Raw genomic sequence first — 13,539 nt, forward strand, 5'->3', positions numbered from 1 at the left:
AAAACAAAGGATCTCTGAGGCGTAAGTGACCACTACAGAGCCTCTGTGATTACTCCTGATGGCGATATTGAATGCCTTTCAGGTTTAACTTAAGGAACAAAAAAGCCAAGGAGCACGGAGGGGGTTGCAAACTGCACAGTAGCTGGAGGAGACAGAACTGGGCTTCGTAGGTCTACACCAGCAAACAGGCTGAAACCCTAAGATTCTCCTTGATCATCCACAGAGTCTGGTGTAGAGAGGGCCGTAGAGCGGGAGCAGGCATTCGGGGACACCACCAGCAAAGAAGCGAGAACCTTCAAGAGCCTATGAAGGACCCCGAGGAGCAGACTGGGCAGGGGGAGACCAGGAACCAAGGAAGTTAGACCATAGAAAGAGACGTCAGTGTCCTGTGCAAGCAGAGGGGCCACTGCAGGAGAAGGCTGTGCCTTCGATCTCATAAGATGGATGTCGGTGCTAACTGCTGCCAGTTACCACAGTGCCGTGCGGCGTGACAGCTAGACGCCAGAGAGGAGATGAGGGTTAGACAAGTAGGGGTTAGAGACAGCAAACACGGCCCGATCTTTAATGAACAGTGGCTGAGCTGTATGGGCTCTCAACACATACTTTGTGCTAAATAACTGAAAATTATTAAAATAGCATTATCAGTAACATGGTTCTGTGTATAGCGAGAATTAGACTCTGGGTTTTCTTAATGTCACTTAGAGATACACTATGATATTAAAAGTCATAAAAATTCTTGATTCTTCTCCCTCTGTGGTTAATTTTGGACATATAAAGATTCTAGAATTTCACACAATATCTGTTCTTGAAAACTGTAGATCTTATTATGTCATATCAGCAGGTTTTACTCAACTACGTTAAAGTTGTTTTCTTTTTTTTTATTTTGTCTTATCCTTAACTATATAAAAGTTAACTGCTTCCTCATGACCAATTAGCTGAATAACTTCTATTTATCAAATAGTCAACTTGTGGTTAAGTTAGGACCACTCAGATTATCTTCCTATATCTTAAGGTAAATTGGTTTGAGACCTTAGTCTGTAAAATCTCTTCATAGCAGTACCCATATGGGTAATTGACTGAATATGTGGGAGATGTGTGTGTACCAGGAGCCAGAATCTTCAAGTGGGGTGATCTTTGGAATCTGCATGCCACAGTTCAGTTTTCACACCTCTTGTCAACAATTTAGAAAAAGTTATTTACAGTCAGCTTTCTTAAAATTTAATCTCCACATGTCAGAAATGATTGTAAAGAAATAATATAAATCTTGCATAGAGGAATCGAGAAATGATTGTAAGTACCAGTGGTTTTTAGTTTCAGAAAGAGGACATAGAGAAAGATTATTTTTGAAAAAAAAAAAAGTTTTTTCTTGCAAGTTGGCATGTCTAAATATTTTTGAGAAAATATGTGGGTTTGCATGCTAAAATAATACGGAAGCATAATAAATTTATTTGATAAAAAATCAAATGTATTTAGTGCAAGTAAATCAAAAGTATTCAGAAAGACAAATCAAAGTATTTAGAACAAGATAATAGGCATGCTGTTTGTTTAAGGAACACACCGCTGTTTTACAGAAGTGACTCATCCATATTCTAATCAAATTTTTCATGGATTTTAGGAGGTTTTTACCTCTATATTCTGACATTTATCTCATATAATGTTGCATGTCAATTATATCTCAATTAAAAAACCCACAATACCATTTGCAATCAACCCAACGAAAATGAAATACCTAATACACACGTAACAAAATGTGTAGAATTTGTGTGATTAAAATTACAAGGAGCTGATGACAGAGATCAGACAACACCCAAAGAACTGGAGAGACATACTATGTTCATGGATTGGAAGACTCAGTGTAGCAAAGTTGTCAATTTCCCCTGGAAGTGATCAGCATAGTAAAGACATCAGTTGACCCCAAAACGATCTATAGTTTTAATGAATTTCCTGTCAAAATCCCAACAAAGTATTTTATAGATATAGACAAGCTTATACCCTAGAAAAGTGAAAATGTTCTTGGCAAAGAAGCATAAAGTGAGAGACTATACCACTTTAAGGTCTGCTGTGACTGCAGTAACCCAGACAGTGTGGCATTGGCCGAGGGACCTTCATCTAGATTCATGACACAAGTAGGAGAACCCAGAATAGACTCACGAAATATGCTTAACTGACTTTTGACAGATTCAGTTTCCTGGGGAAAGGAGAGCTTTTCAGCAAATGATGCTGTAGCAGCCGGACATCACAGGCAAAAACAGTGGACCTCAGCCAAAGACGCATATCATATAAAAACTACCTCCAAATGGACCATGAAGGGAAATGTAAGACAAAACTGTAAATCTTTTGGGGGAAAAAAGCCTACAAAATCTTATGTGTAGGCCTAGGCAAAGAGCTCATAGACTTGACATGAAAATCAAGATCCATCAAAAGGAATAATCGACAAATTGGACCTCAACAAAATTAAAGTTTTGTTTGCAAAAATTCATGTGAAAAGATGCGAAGAGAAGCTATAGATGAGAAGAAAATACTTGCAAACCGTGCATCTGACAAAGGACGAGTATCTAGAATACGTAAATATCTCTAGTGCTCAGGAATAAAATATCAAATACCTCACGAAATGGGCCAAAGTCATGAACAGTCAGTTATTCCACTGGAGAGGATTTACACGTTGAACGTGAGCACAGGAAAAGACGTTTGATATTCTCAGTGTCAGAGAAGTACAAATAAACATCCCAACGAGATATCACGGAACACTCAGAATGGCTAAAAATGAAGAACATAGTGACAATGCCACGTGCTAGTGAGGACGAGCAGCAGCTGGATCTCTCGCACTGCTGCTGAGAATGTAAATGGCGCAGCCACTCCAGGCCACAGTTCGTCAGCTTATTGAAAAGAAAAATCTGCCAGGGGGCTGTGAACTGGCGCAGCCTCTGGAGAACAGTGCGGAGGGTCCTCAAAATTAAAAGGAGAACGAGTTTATGACTCAGTGGCCCCTTTTCTGAGTATCTGCCCAAAGGAAGCCGGTTTCTTCATCTCGCCACGTTTACTTGTCGGCTTTCGTTCCCATCGTTAATAGCTTGTTGGCCGTTGTGTAGTCCAGAAGTGATGACTCGATTCTTTTCCTTTCACCCACGTTGGCCACTGCCTCGCTCTGCTAATGACTTATATTTAATTTCAGCGGGCGCTCAGGTGAAGCGTGTCACTAAGTCTTAGTGAACTTTGTCAAGTCGATATTTTTATCCCCCTCTTAAAATATTGAAGCAGAAATCCTAGGTAATTTTCTAAGCTAGTGAGGGAGACACCATGACTTGAATTCCAGGTCTTCTGATTCTGACTTGAGTGTCCTTGCATGACAGTCCCGATGGCTGGGCTGAGACAGAAACTGGCTCATTTTGCCTGAGTGAATAGGTGGCAGCGAGCTCTTAGGGCCACGCCGGGAGCCCCCCTCAAGCCTTTCATTATACATGGCGCCTTCCAGGATGGTCCAAATACTGCATGGAAAAGCACGGGCTTTTCTGAAGTTTTATTTTTATTGGCATATGGATTTTCAGAAACTCACTAAAGTAACATTTTAAGATTATCCTTCCTGAATTATTGACAAATACGGTAATTAGTTCTGAAAAAGAGCTTCCTCTGCAGGGAGACGAGAATGTCCTTCAGACGCCACAGAGCGATGACTAGCTGCACGTTCACTGAACGATGAACGGATGGATGGGCACACGACGGCTGCATGTCGTGATGCGGAGGGCTGCACTCGGCACTTATAAAGCATATTCACTTAAAGGTGAGACAGAGACCAGCAAATTACGCTAACTGCTTTGAATACTGTGTATTCAAAGCCGACGATTTTCTTTGTTGGTTAAATCTTTAACATGTTACATCTCTTTTGCAGGTACGTTTATTTTCTTTCCTGGGCACTTGACGAATCTCTGCTGATAATGTCATTGTGCAGAAGGAAGGGCGATTGCGTTCCCCTGCTTGAAGTTTCCTTCTGCCTCCCTTCAATTACCAGTATCTTAGATGGTGTTAAAAGATAAACTGGCACGTTAACCATTGTAAGAGTCTGGATTTGAGCAAAAACCGGTTTGAGCTGGGCAGCACCCAGTCGAGGAGACAGAAGCCTTGAGGGGCTGCACGAAGCGAAAGACTTGACAGGCAGAAGGAGCCGGACAGGGGGGTTATGCCGGCGGCAGATCTCGTGGGTTATGGCCAAGTTACCAGGCGGGGGAGCTAGCGAGTGCTGATCAGGTGTGGTCTCTGGTTCACTGGCCGAAGGTTCCATTTCCGGGAGGGTCGGGACTGTCATTGAGTCTTGGTTTTGTGATGTCCGGCTTACATAAGCAACTCCATTTCGGGCCTGTTGTCCTGTTTTTAACAAATGAATAGGTTTAAATGAAAAGACCATGAAAAGTGTGAAGAAGCACAGTCCTCGGGGTTTTTACTGTTGTGTCTGAAATACGAGTGAACTGTGTACTGTGTTCACGCCTTGAGGCCGGAGTATCTGAATGGGGGAGGGGTCTCGTTCCAGACCGCTGACTGGGGACACACGAGCTGGGGAATCAGTGAAAATGGGAACGATAATAATGATCCTCACAGCTTTCGATAGGAGCTACAAATGCTGGTAGTCCAGAATTTGATTTATGGTAACCATTTAGAGCTGGACCTCTTTTAGTGTTAGTGTGCAGTTAAAAAATTCGATTCTGTATAAAGAAAAATTAGAGTATTTATAAAGATTAGATTCTATAACTAACATTCATATATCTACTCCCTAGTAAAGAAAAATAATTACTTTCGCCCTTATTAACACACGAGTCTCTCTCCTCTCCTCCTACACAGAGCTGTTTTCCTGAGTGGGATGTTAATCGAGACCTTGCTTTTGTTCATATGTTACTGCATATGTGTGAGATAATTTATTTTATGTTTTAACTGCACTGAGTTTACAAAAACGGAGTTATATTTCGCGTGTTCACAGCTTGATTTTGGGCTCACGCTTATACGTCACAAGATAATCGCAGTGGAAGAGGTGGAGACCAGGGTGAGGCCAGCGGTACTGGGGGCGCCAGCGCTGAGGGGCGGGGGCGGTGCTGACGTCTTACCTGGGGAGGTCACACTGGCTCTCGCCGAAATGATCACGAAGCCATCGTGGTCGATTAAGACAACGTGTCATTATGGATAGAAGAGCTTGTCAACTTTCGCCCAAAATACTCTTTGTGATGCCTAGAGAATTGCTTTGAATCACTGTAAAAAGTTGAACTGTTTTTAGAAAGTGTTTATAAAATGGACGTCTTCATGGTAATGAGTCTTGAAATCCATTAGTTAGATATAATTTTCCTTTTAATTTGTTGTACTTTAGTAACATTTATCAAAGCTTTCTAATTTTTTTTTTTTTTTTAGTTGAGGCAACCCTTGGTTGACTTCACAGATATTGCAAGGACCTTGTCAGCTTACAATCCTTTATTTCTTTATTTTTTATTTGTTATGCCTATAGTATCTGGTCTTCCTAGGTGGTCTCCCATCCAAGTAGTAACCAGGCCCGACCCTGCTTAGCTTCCGAGCTTAGATGGGATTGGGCTTGATCAGGGAGGCATGGCCATAGACCACAAAATATATTTTTAAGATCTATTTTTTAGGTAATTAATAATTTTGGTATAAATGTAATTGATATATTTCATTACATTTTCCTAACTCTTACTTATGTACAGATTTTATATAGTGATTTTGATTTCAACTTACAGCTTCATCCTTATTAATTCCAATAATTTTTACATGCAAATAGTGATAATTTTTATTTTTCTTTCAAAAAAATATATTTTCTTGCCTCATTGCAGTGACAAAATCCTTCAGGGCAAGGTTGACTAGACTTGCTGTTACAGGAGATTCTTAACTTATTCTTGGTCATAATTATTTAACTGTAAAGACTTAAAATTACTGTATATTTTGTTAATGAGTCATTGTTTCCCTTTTCCAGTTCTATAGATTTTTCTTCTGAATGGACGTTACATTTTCTTAAATAAATTTTCCGTCTCTAATGAGATAATCGTGGGGTTTGACTTCTTTTATATGTCCGTGTGATGTAATGAATTAATTGATTTGTCCGTAAGTTTTTCTATTAAAACGTTCCTGCTGTTCTATCCTTTTCAGAATGGTTGGGCTTGGTTCGTAGTGTTGTTTGGGTTTTTCATCAGTGTTCACAAACAAGGTTGGCCTCTCAGTTTTCCTCCCAGCACTGACCTCTTCTGCCATAGTATAAGCTTAGCCGGAACGCATTTGAAGCGTCGTCACTTTTTCTGTACCTTGAAATGGTTTATGCAAGATGCATTTGACCCTTGAATATTTGATGGGTCTTTCTGTAAACTGACTGCGCCTGGCGTTTTCTTTGAGGAAGGGTTTCCCTACTGATGAAGACTCGACGGGGTTATGGACCTCTATTGGTCTTCTCGGTTCTTTACTTTTCAACCCTCCCCTCTATGCCAAGGTTCGAGACCCACCACGCTCCCCATGGTCTCCTCACGCTTGTGATGGTCGCCACCTTCACAGCTGGGGTTTGTTTGCAGGGAGATTTCCTGTTTTGCCCCATCCTTGAGCAAACCTCAGCTCCTGACACCACGACCTGCCGGCTGCCCAAACCGGGTTTAAATGCCTCCAGTTCAGTCAGTGTCTTCAAGGGCAAACTCGACTCCGTGCTGTGCCCAGCCCTGTGAAGTCCAAATTTTACTTCGTTTTGGGGTTATGACTATTTCTTAATTTCTCGACAGAAAATTAAAGGTATTTAAATAGATTTTCCCATTTTACTTAACAGTTTTAGTCGTTTTTAGCCAAAGGATGGTCAGGATATCTAGACATTGATACCAACAGAAACAAAGGCTTCTTTCTTTCTTAGTGGTAGGATTCGTCAAATTCTTAAGGTGCTTTAGGACCTGCTTTACTGATTTTTATTTCCTCCATTATTTCTGTTTTTCTGGACAGTCCCCTAGCACTTTCTCTCTCAACGTGTTCACTGCTTATATTCTTGTGTTTTCAGTGCGTTTAGAGCAATGGCATCGATTGTAAACATACCTGCTGCCTTTTTTCTTCGTGGTAGGTGCTGCGGTAGAAGCTGGAGGTCATATGAAGAACAAGAGGGGCATACAGCGTGGAGTGACCTTGAAGTAAGGATGGCTGACCTTGAGCAGAGCCGATCCCAGCAAAGGAAGCGACAGGCTGAGGTGGGGGGTGCTCCAGACAGATTAGTTCATATATCTCCAGAAAGAAATGGAAAGAAGCGATTTAAAGTGGAATGTTTAAATAGAACCTTGTTCGCCTAGTCATGTGCAACTTATTTCAGTCAATCAGATTATGTCTTTTTATTGAAAACCGTTTCATTACTCTTAACTCTTTAAGTGCATTTTCGGCCATGCTCCCATTTATCATCAGCTCAGCCTCACGGTACCAGGATAATCAGAAATAATTTTAGATACGTGGACGTTGGAAGAAAATGTTTCCATCCGACATTTATTTTGTGGCACATAACTCGGTTAGAGGCAGACATGAGGGAGGGGAGGCCACTGAGAAGGAGAGAAACTAGCCAGTGAGAACTCAGGTTCGGTGCTTTCTGTCTGCCTCTCTGACTAGTTGAATTTCCTTGGACATGTCGTGAGGCATCAGTGAGTTACCTCCCGCAGTTTGATTACAATGCACATTATGAAAATGACATGCTAAAATGATGCTTTTAAATGTTGAATTAATTCATCGATGCTGCTGCTTAAAATCCTCCAACAGCATGTGATTGTACTTGGAATTAAACCTGAGGCCCTTACTAGCGACCACAGTGATGTGTCAATGTGGCAGAGACAGCAGGACAAATAAGCCCCTGGGTGCGTGACAGCCTTGCTCATGGCCGCCCTGACCGATCCTGTGCTGTTTCAGGACCGTCGCGACGTGAGGTGGTGACGTCCAGCAGCCTTGGCCGCGGGCTTTCGCAGGTGGCTGTCTTCTGGCTGGCTCGAAGGGTGTGTAAGTAAGCCCCTCGAGGGCGATGATTTTGTCTTTCTTGGCCACTACTTTTGAGTTTCAAATTCCACAGCAGCTGCAAGGTTTTCAATTAGTGCATCTCAAGTACATGAATAAGCAGAGGCTAAAATGCGTCTTTAAAACTCTAAGGCTTTATTCAAATGCATGGCATTCTGATTACATTTTAAGGTTTTTTGTTTGTTTGTTTGATGTAGCCTAAGATTGTCAGAAAAGTTAGTTGATGTCGTCGTTTGGATTCAGGGTTTGATGTTCTAAGCGGCAGCGCCCCCACAGCAATAAGACACTCGGTTGACACCAGCATCAGTGACAGCCTGGGCTGCCGCTCACGGCACTGCTGGAAAACCAGCCTCGGCTTGACGGAGGAGCGTTTCCAGATGCCGTTTTTAGCATATTTCCTAAATAAGGACAGTTTAGCCATCAGCAGCTTTAGTGTGTCTTCTGGAACCCTCGCTTCAAAGTGCATTTTATGAGTTGATACCAAGACGATGTCTGTGTGGCAGGAGCGTGTCAAAGTCCAGCCCCGCCGGGGACCGAGGTCTGGTGACCGCCAAGGGACGTCTCGTCAGACGAAAACCTCTTCTCTGGGTGATGGTGTCAGTGGCGGGCGCTGTGATGACACGTGGGAGCTACGAGCATGTCAGGGGGTCCCTTTGGTGTCACCCACGCACTCCAGGTCATAACTGCACGCAGGCGCGTTTGAGACTTAGGAACGTGCATCACGTCACCAGACGCCACATGGCGCTTGGCCGTTTGCAGATATCTGAAATGCGTTGCCTCCTTCGGTTCCTGTAGCAGTGGTCAAGAGTGTCACGTAACTGATGCCCAAAGTGTCAACGTCACACAGCTGTCTCGACTGCACAAAAGCGACTTGTTAGCTCCAGTGTGTCTTGTCAGCCATGTCACATGATCTTTTGACCCCAGTGGGGTGTGACCTGTGCCAGTGGGGTGTGACACGTGCCAGCATGACCCAGTGGGTTGTGACCTGTGTCACAGTGGCCCAGTGGGGCGTGACCTGTGTCACTGTGACCCAGAAAGCAGTGTACCTCTCGGCCCTTCAAGGACGTGGCGCCTTGGAATCCTGCCCTGCCTGTCCCAGCGGCAGTCTGGTTATGGAACATCGATTCGCTTTTCAGGTAGGCATCATGGCTCCATCACGACTTCTGGTACGTAGTGATGACAGATGATCTGTCAGAAGCCTCCTTGTTTCTGCTTTTCTCCCTAAAGCACCTGTTTTAAGGCTCTTGACCCTTGGTCAGCAGTCGATCTCCTTCACCTGGGAAAGTGTTGTCTGCACCTGAAGCTTTTTTTCGAGGAGGAAGCAGAAGGACGAGTGAGGGAGGGAGGGGCTGCCAGGCAGCTGGTGTACTTGCAGAGTGGTGGGCATGCAAACCAGATCACACTCACACCCGCAGACGCAGACTCGCGAGAGCCCAGCCCTGTGACACCCTGCCTGTCTTCCGCTCTCTCTGCTGCGACCTGAAACTCTGCTTCTCCACGAAGCTTTTCTGTAGTGCTCCATCCGCCAGTGACACCCTTACCTGGGTTTATCTTAAACCCAGAGAACATATTTGAATGGTATTTTAGATATCCTTCAGTTGGCTTTTCTTCTTTTTAACTTTTAATTACAGGCGACATTCAGTATTCTGTTAGTTCCCGGTGTACAGCCTGATTAGACCAGTGGTTAGACCAGTGGTCCCCCGATTGGTCTGGTGCCCACCTGGCACTGTACGCTGTTATTACAATATTACCAACTATATTCCCGATGCCGTACTTGACATCCCGTGACTATTTTGTAACCACCAATATGCACTTCTTAATCTCCTCCTGTTCTCAGCCACTCCCAAGCCCCTCCCGCCTGGCAATCCCTGGCTGGGTCTCTGCCTCTGTGAGTCTTTTTTTGTTTTGTTTGTTCATTCATTTTGTTCCTTAGATTTTACATGTAAGTGAAATCATGTGGTATTTGTCTTTCTCTGTCTGACTTATTTTACTTATCTTACTATCCTCTAAGTTCGTCCATGTTGTTGCAAATGGTATGAGTTCATGCCATGTTTTATGGCTGAGTAATATTCCATTAAATATCCGAACCATAGCTTCTTTATCCAGTTGTCCATTGATAGGCGCTTGGGTTGCTTCCCTATCCTAACTGTGGTGCATCGTGCTGCAGTGAACTTAGGGGTGCATAGATCTTTTCAAATTAGTGTTTTGGTTTTCTTTGGATAAAAACCTAAAAATGGAATCGCTGGGTTAAAAGGTCGTTCTGTTTTTTGTGTTCTGAGGACCCACCTTGCTGTCTTCCATGGCAGCTGCACCAGTTCGCAGTCCCACCAGCAGTGCACGAGGGTTCGCTTTCCTCCGCATCCTCGCCGGTGTTTGTTATTTGCCGATTTATTGACGATGCCATCCTGACAGGTGTGAGGTGATAGCTCATTGGGGTTTTAATTTGCATTTCTCTGATGATTAGTGACCTTGGGCACCTTTTCTTTTCATACGTCTATTGGCCATCTGCGTGCCCTCCTGGGAGAAATGCCTACTCAGGTCCTCTGCCCATTTTTAAGTTGGATCGTGTTTTGGTGTTGAGTTGTAGTCAGTTGGCTTTTCTTACAGGTCGAAAACTCTGCCCGCTGTCATGTGTGTTTTCTAGTCTTTGCATGAACATGCCCAGAAATGAGGAGTTTATGTCATTCATTTTCCTAGAACATTCTGTATTCTGTTCAATTGTTCTGTATTCTGTTCTGTATTGTTATGACTTTTGAGGAGAGATGGCACAGTAGTTAATTGTATGTGCTCTAGATCCAGATGACCCAGACTTGACCCATCACTTCACCTAGCCAGGTGACCTTGGTGAGTTACTCAACCTTTCTGTAACTCAATCTTTACATCTAGAATTGGGAATAAAATCACAATAATAATATATGTCTCAGAGGTATCAATAAACATGATGAGCTTAGAATATTGCCTACATATCAAAATACATGTCACCTGTTATTAGTTTTCATCATATGTATCTTTTATGGTCCCGTAGAATTTAGCATATTGATATCAAACTCAAAGTCTAAAAAAAAAATCAATTTATGTAACTTGCACTGTGAGCTTTTAGAAGCAGAGTCATAGTGTAAACTTCAAATGGTATGTATTTCTACTTTTCTTTCAAACTTTTATTAAACTTGACCTTAGGCCATGCACTCACCCCGGCTCAGTGACAGGCCTCCGCATTCCGGGTGCAGTAATCGTGGGGTTCACTAGGCTTCGATGCAGTGTCGTGCTTGGCAAGTGCCCGAGGCCTCAAGACCCATTCCGACGAAGCTCTGCGCGGTGGGCGGGCTCACACCACGGCAGTCACGTCCTGTCCTCGGCACATTAGCCGGGGAACGGTGTCACCGACAGCAGCGCTGTTCCCACAACCCCAGGGTGTGCGGAGCCGGGCCCCGGAGCCTGTGGGCAGCCTCGGTGGGCTGTGGGGCATCCCATGGGGCCTTCAGCGTATGGACGTTGCACCCCATGTCGTTCTGGTCCCGACACAGGGCAGTGTCCGGCCGGGACCGGAGTCAGTGTGCCCTTAAGCGCTCAGGTGTGTTTTCGTCCTCTGTCCGCCACGTTAACCCCTCGGTTCGGTGTGATTGCAGAGGGGTGCAGTGTTCTGGGTGCCCCGTGCAGACAGGGTGACGTGCCGTCTAGCAGGGGTGTCTATCACGAGTACAGAGCGTTCCCGCTGGAGCGGCCTCAGGCCCCCGGCTGGCCGCATACCGCCGCCTAGGCTGGGCCCAGGGCTGGAGCCGAGGTGTCGGCGCGTTCGGCCTGAGGCTGGAGAAGAGCAAGCTCTGCGGGGCCATCCCAGGGCGTCAGGCACTGTGTTCCTTCTGGAAATACTCGAGACAGAATGCAGCACGGCGTCACGAGCTCACATGTTACTACACGGGCAGGTGTTTTCAGGGTGACCCACAGGACCAGAGGTCTAGGCACAGGGTGCTACAGAAGCATTTGAGAGGGACACCCGGCCCCATTTTGGGGGCACGTCTGTAGACGTGACTTCCCAGAGAAGCTCACTTCTGTGTTGAAACTCAAGGAGCGTGTAGATTTTGGCCAAATGAAGGAAGATAGAGTGAGTGGGTTCAGCACCCACGTGTAAGGGGGTGAGTTGCCTGGAAGAGCCCCCGCCATAACGAGCTAGGCTCCGGTTGGGAGGATGTGTGTGGGGCCGGAGGAGTCTTGGTGGCAGTGGGTGGCACCGTGTGGCCCGAGCGCTCTCTCTCTGCAAACACCTTCCTGTGTCGTGCATCACACTACGGCCGATAGGCCACTGCTCCCAACAGCGGCATCTGGCACGCGGCACAGTCACCCTTCTTCTTAAGCCAAAAATGCACGTGTGCAGCACCTGTAACTGTATCGATGTTAATGGGTTTCTACAAGTGTTTTTTTCAATCTCTTATGTAATAAACGTTCGCTAACACCTACTATGTGCAAATGAGAAAGAGGGAGAGAGCGAAAGGGTGTGCTACGTGTGGCTCCCGCTCTGAGGTCGGTTTTCTATAGGAAGCAGACACGAAGCACATGGAACAGTGTGAAAAGTCTGGAAACAAAGGGTGTACAGAATATCGCTATTTCAGTGTGAAATCCATAACTCACACGGTCTTATATTTGGTAAGCGATACTAAATATATATTGGCTAAATTAAAATGCAAACATTTGACTCTAGAAAGTTTCATACTCCATCTTATAGGTAGAAATTTTTTTCATGTCATTGAAACTATACGAAAGAGGATTTTAAATGATTTTAAAACTGTTCACAGCATTGTAATAAAGTCGTTGCCTAAATCCATTGGCACATTTATCGACGTCGACTTGTGCTACTCCAGGTAGTTGAGAAACCTTTTGATGACGCTTCACCTGAGTCTCCAGCACCGCATGCCTTCCCTCGGCTTTCTCCAGCTCTCAGACTATGCCATTAACATATGTGGCTAATGTTCAGTTTCATCACGTCTTATTAAGAACTAGTGAGCTTCTTCTGGACTTAATTTTGGGAGCAGTGGCTGTCTCGATTTTGTCAGCGTTCACTTTTGTCGTCACGAGCCTCGGTAATGTCCCCGGGCCGACTTCACGACTGAGGAGTCCTGAGCGCCTCCCCGCTGGGGGGCTGCGCTGCGGGGCTGCCGGCCATCTGCTCTGGGCACCTCTCCGGAGCTGTCCCCCTCCATCCCCCGCCAGGCACCTCACGGGGAGCAGCACACGCCCACTCCATCCCCTCCTTGTCTGCAGTGGAAAAGGGGCCATGCGTGCACACGGCCTTATCGACACGTTTTGTCCCATTTTTTTTTTCTTTTAATGTTTGCTTTCTGCTGTGTACAGTTGCTGTGTCTACTCTGGGGAATGAATTCGGTGTGATGAGAATGATTAAGTACACGTTCAGAGCTGTAGGGTTTTAAGTCCACGTTGTGATGCTGGCTTGCTGTGTGGCGGAAGGGAGCCGTGATGATGACAGCCGCGCTGACCGCACGGTGCTTGGGGAGGGGTCACAAGCCCGTTCACACAGAGTAAGCG

At 45.0% G+C, this 13,539-nt stretch overlaps 1 pseudogene; it reads right to left on the reverse strand.

Annotated features, from left to right (window-relative positions):
* Nucleotides 1-5,473: 5,473 nt before the first annotated feature.
* On the reverse strand, nt 5,474-5,592 carry LOC120590568 (uncharacterized; annotated as a pseudogene).
* Between the last annotated feature and the right edge of the window lie 7,947 nt (nt 5,593-13,539).

This window comes from Pteropus medius, unplaced genomic scaffold (genome assembly GCF_902729225.1).
Source record: "Pteropus medius unplaced genomic scaffold, Ma_sr-lr_union100, whole genome shotgun sequence".
Taxonomy (NCBI): Eukaryota; Metazoa; Chordata; class Mammalia; order Chiroptera; family Pteropodidae; genus Pteropus; species Pteropus medius.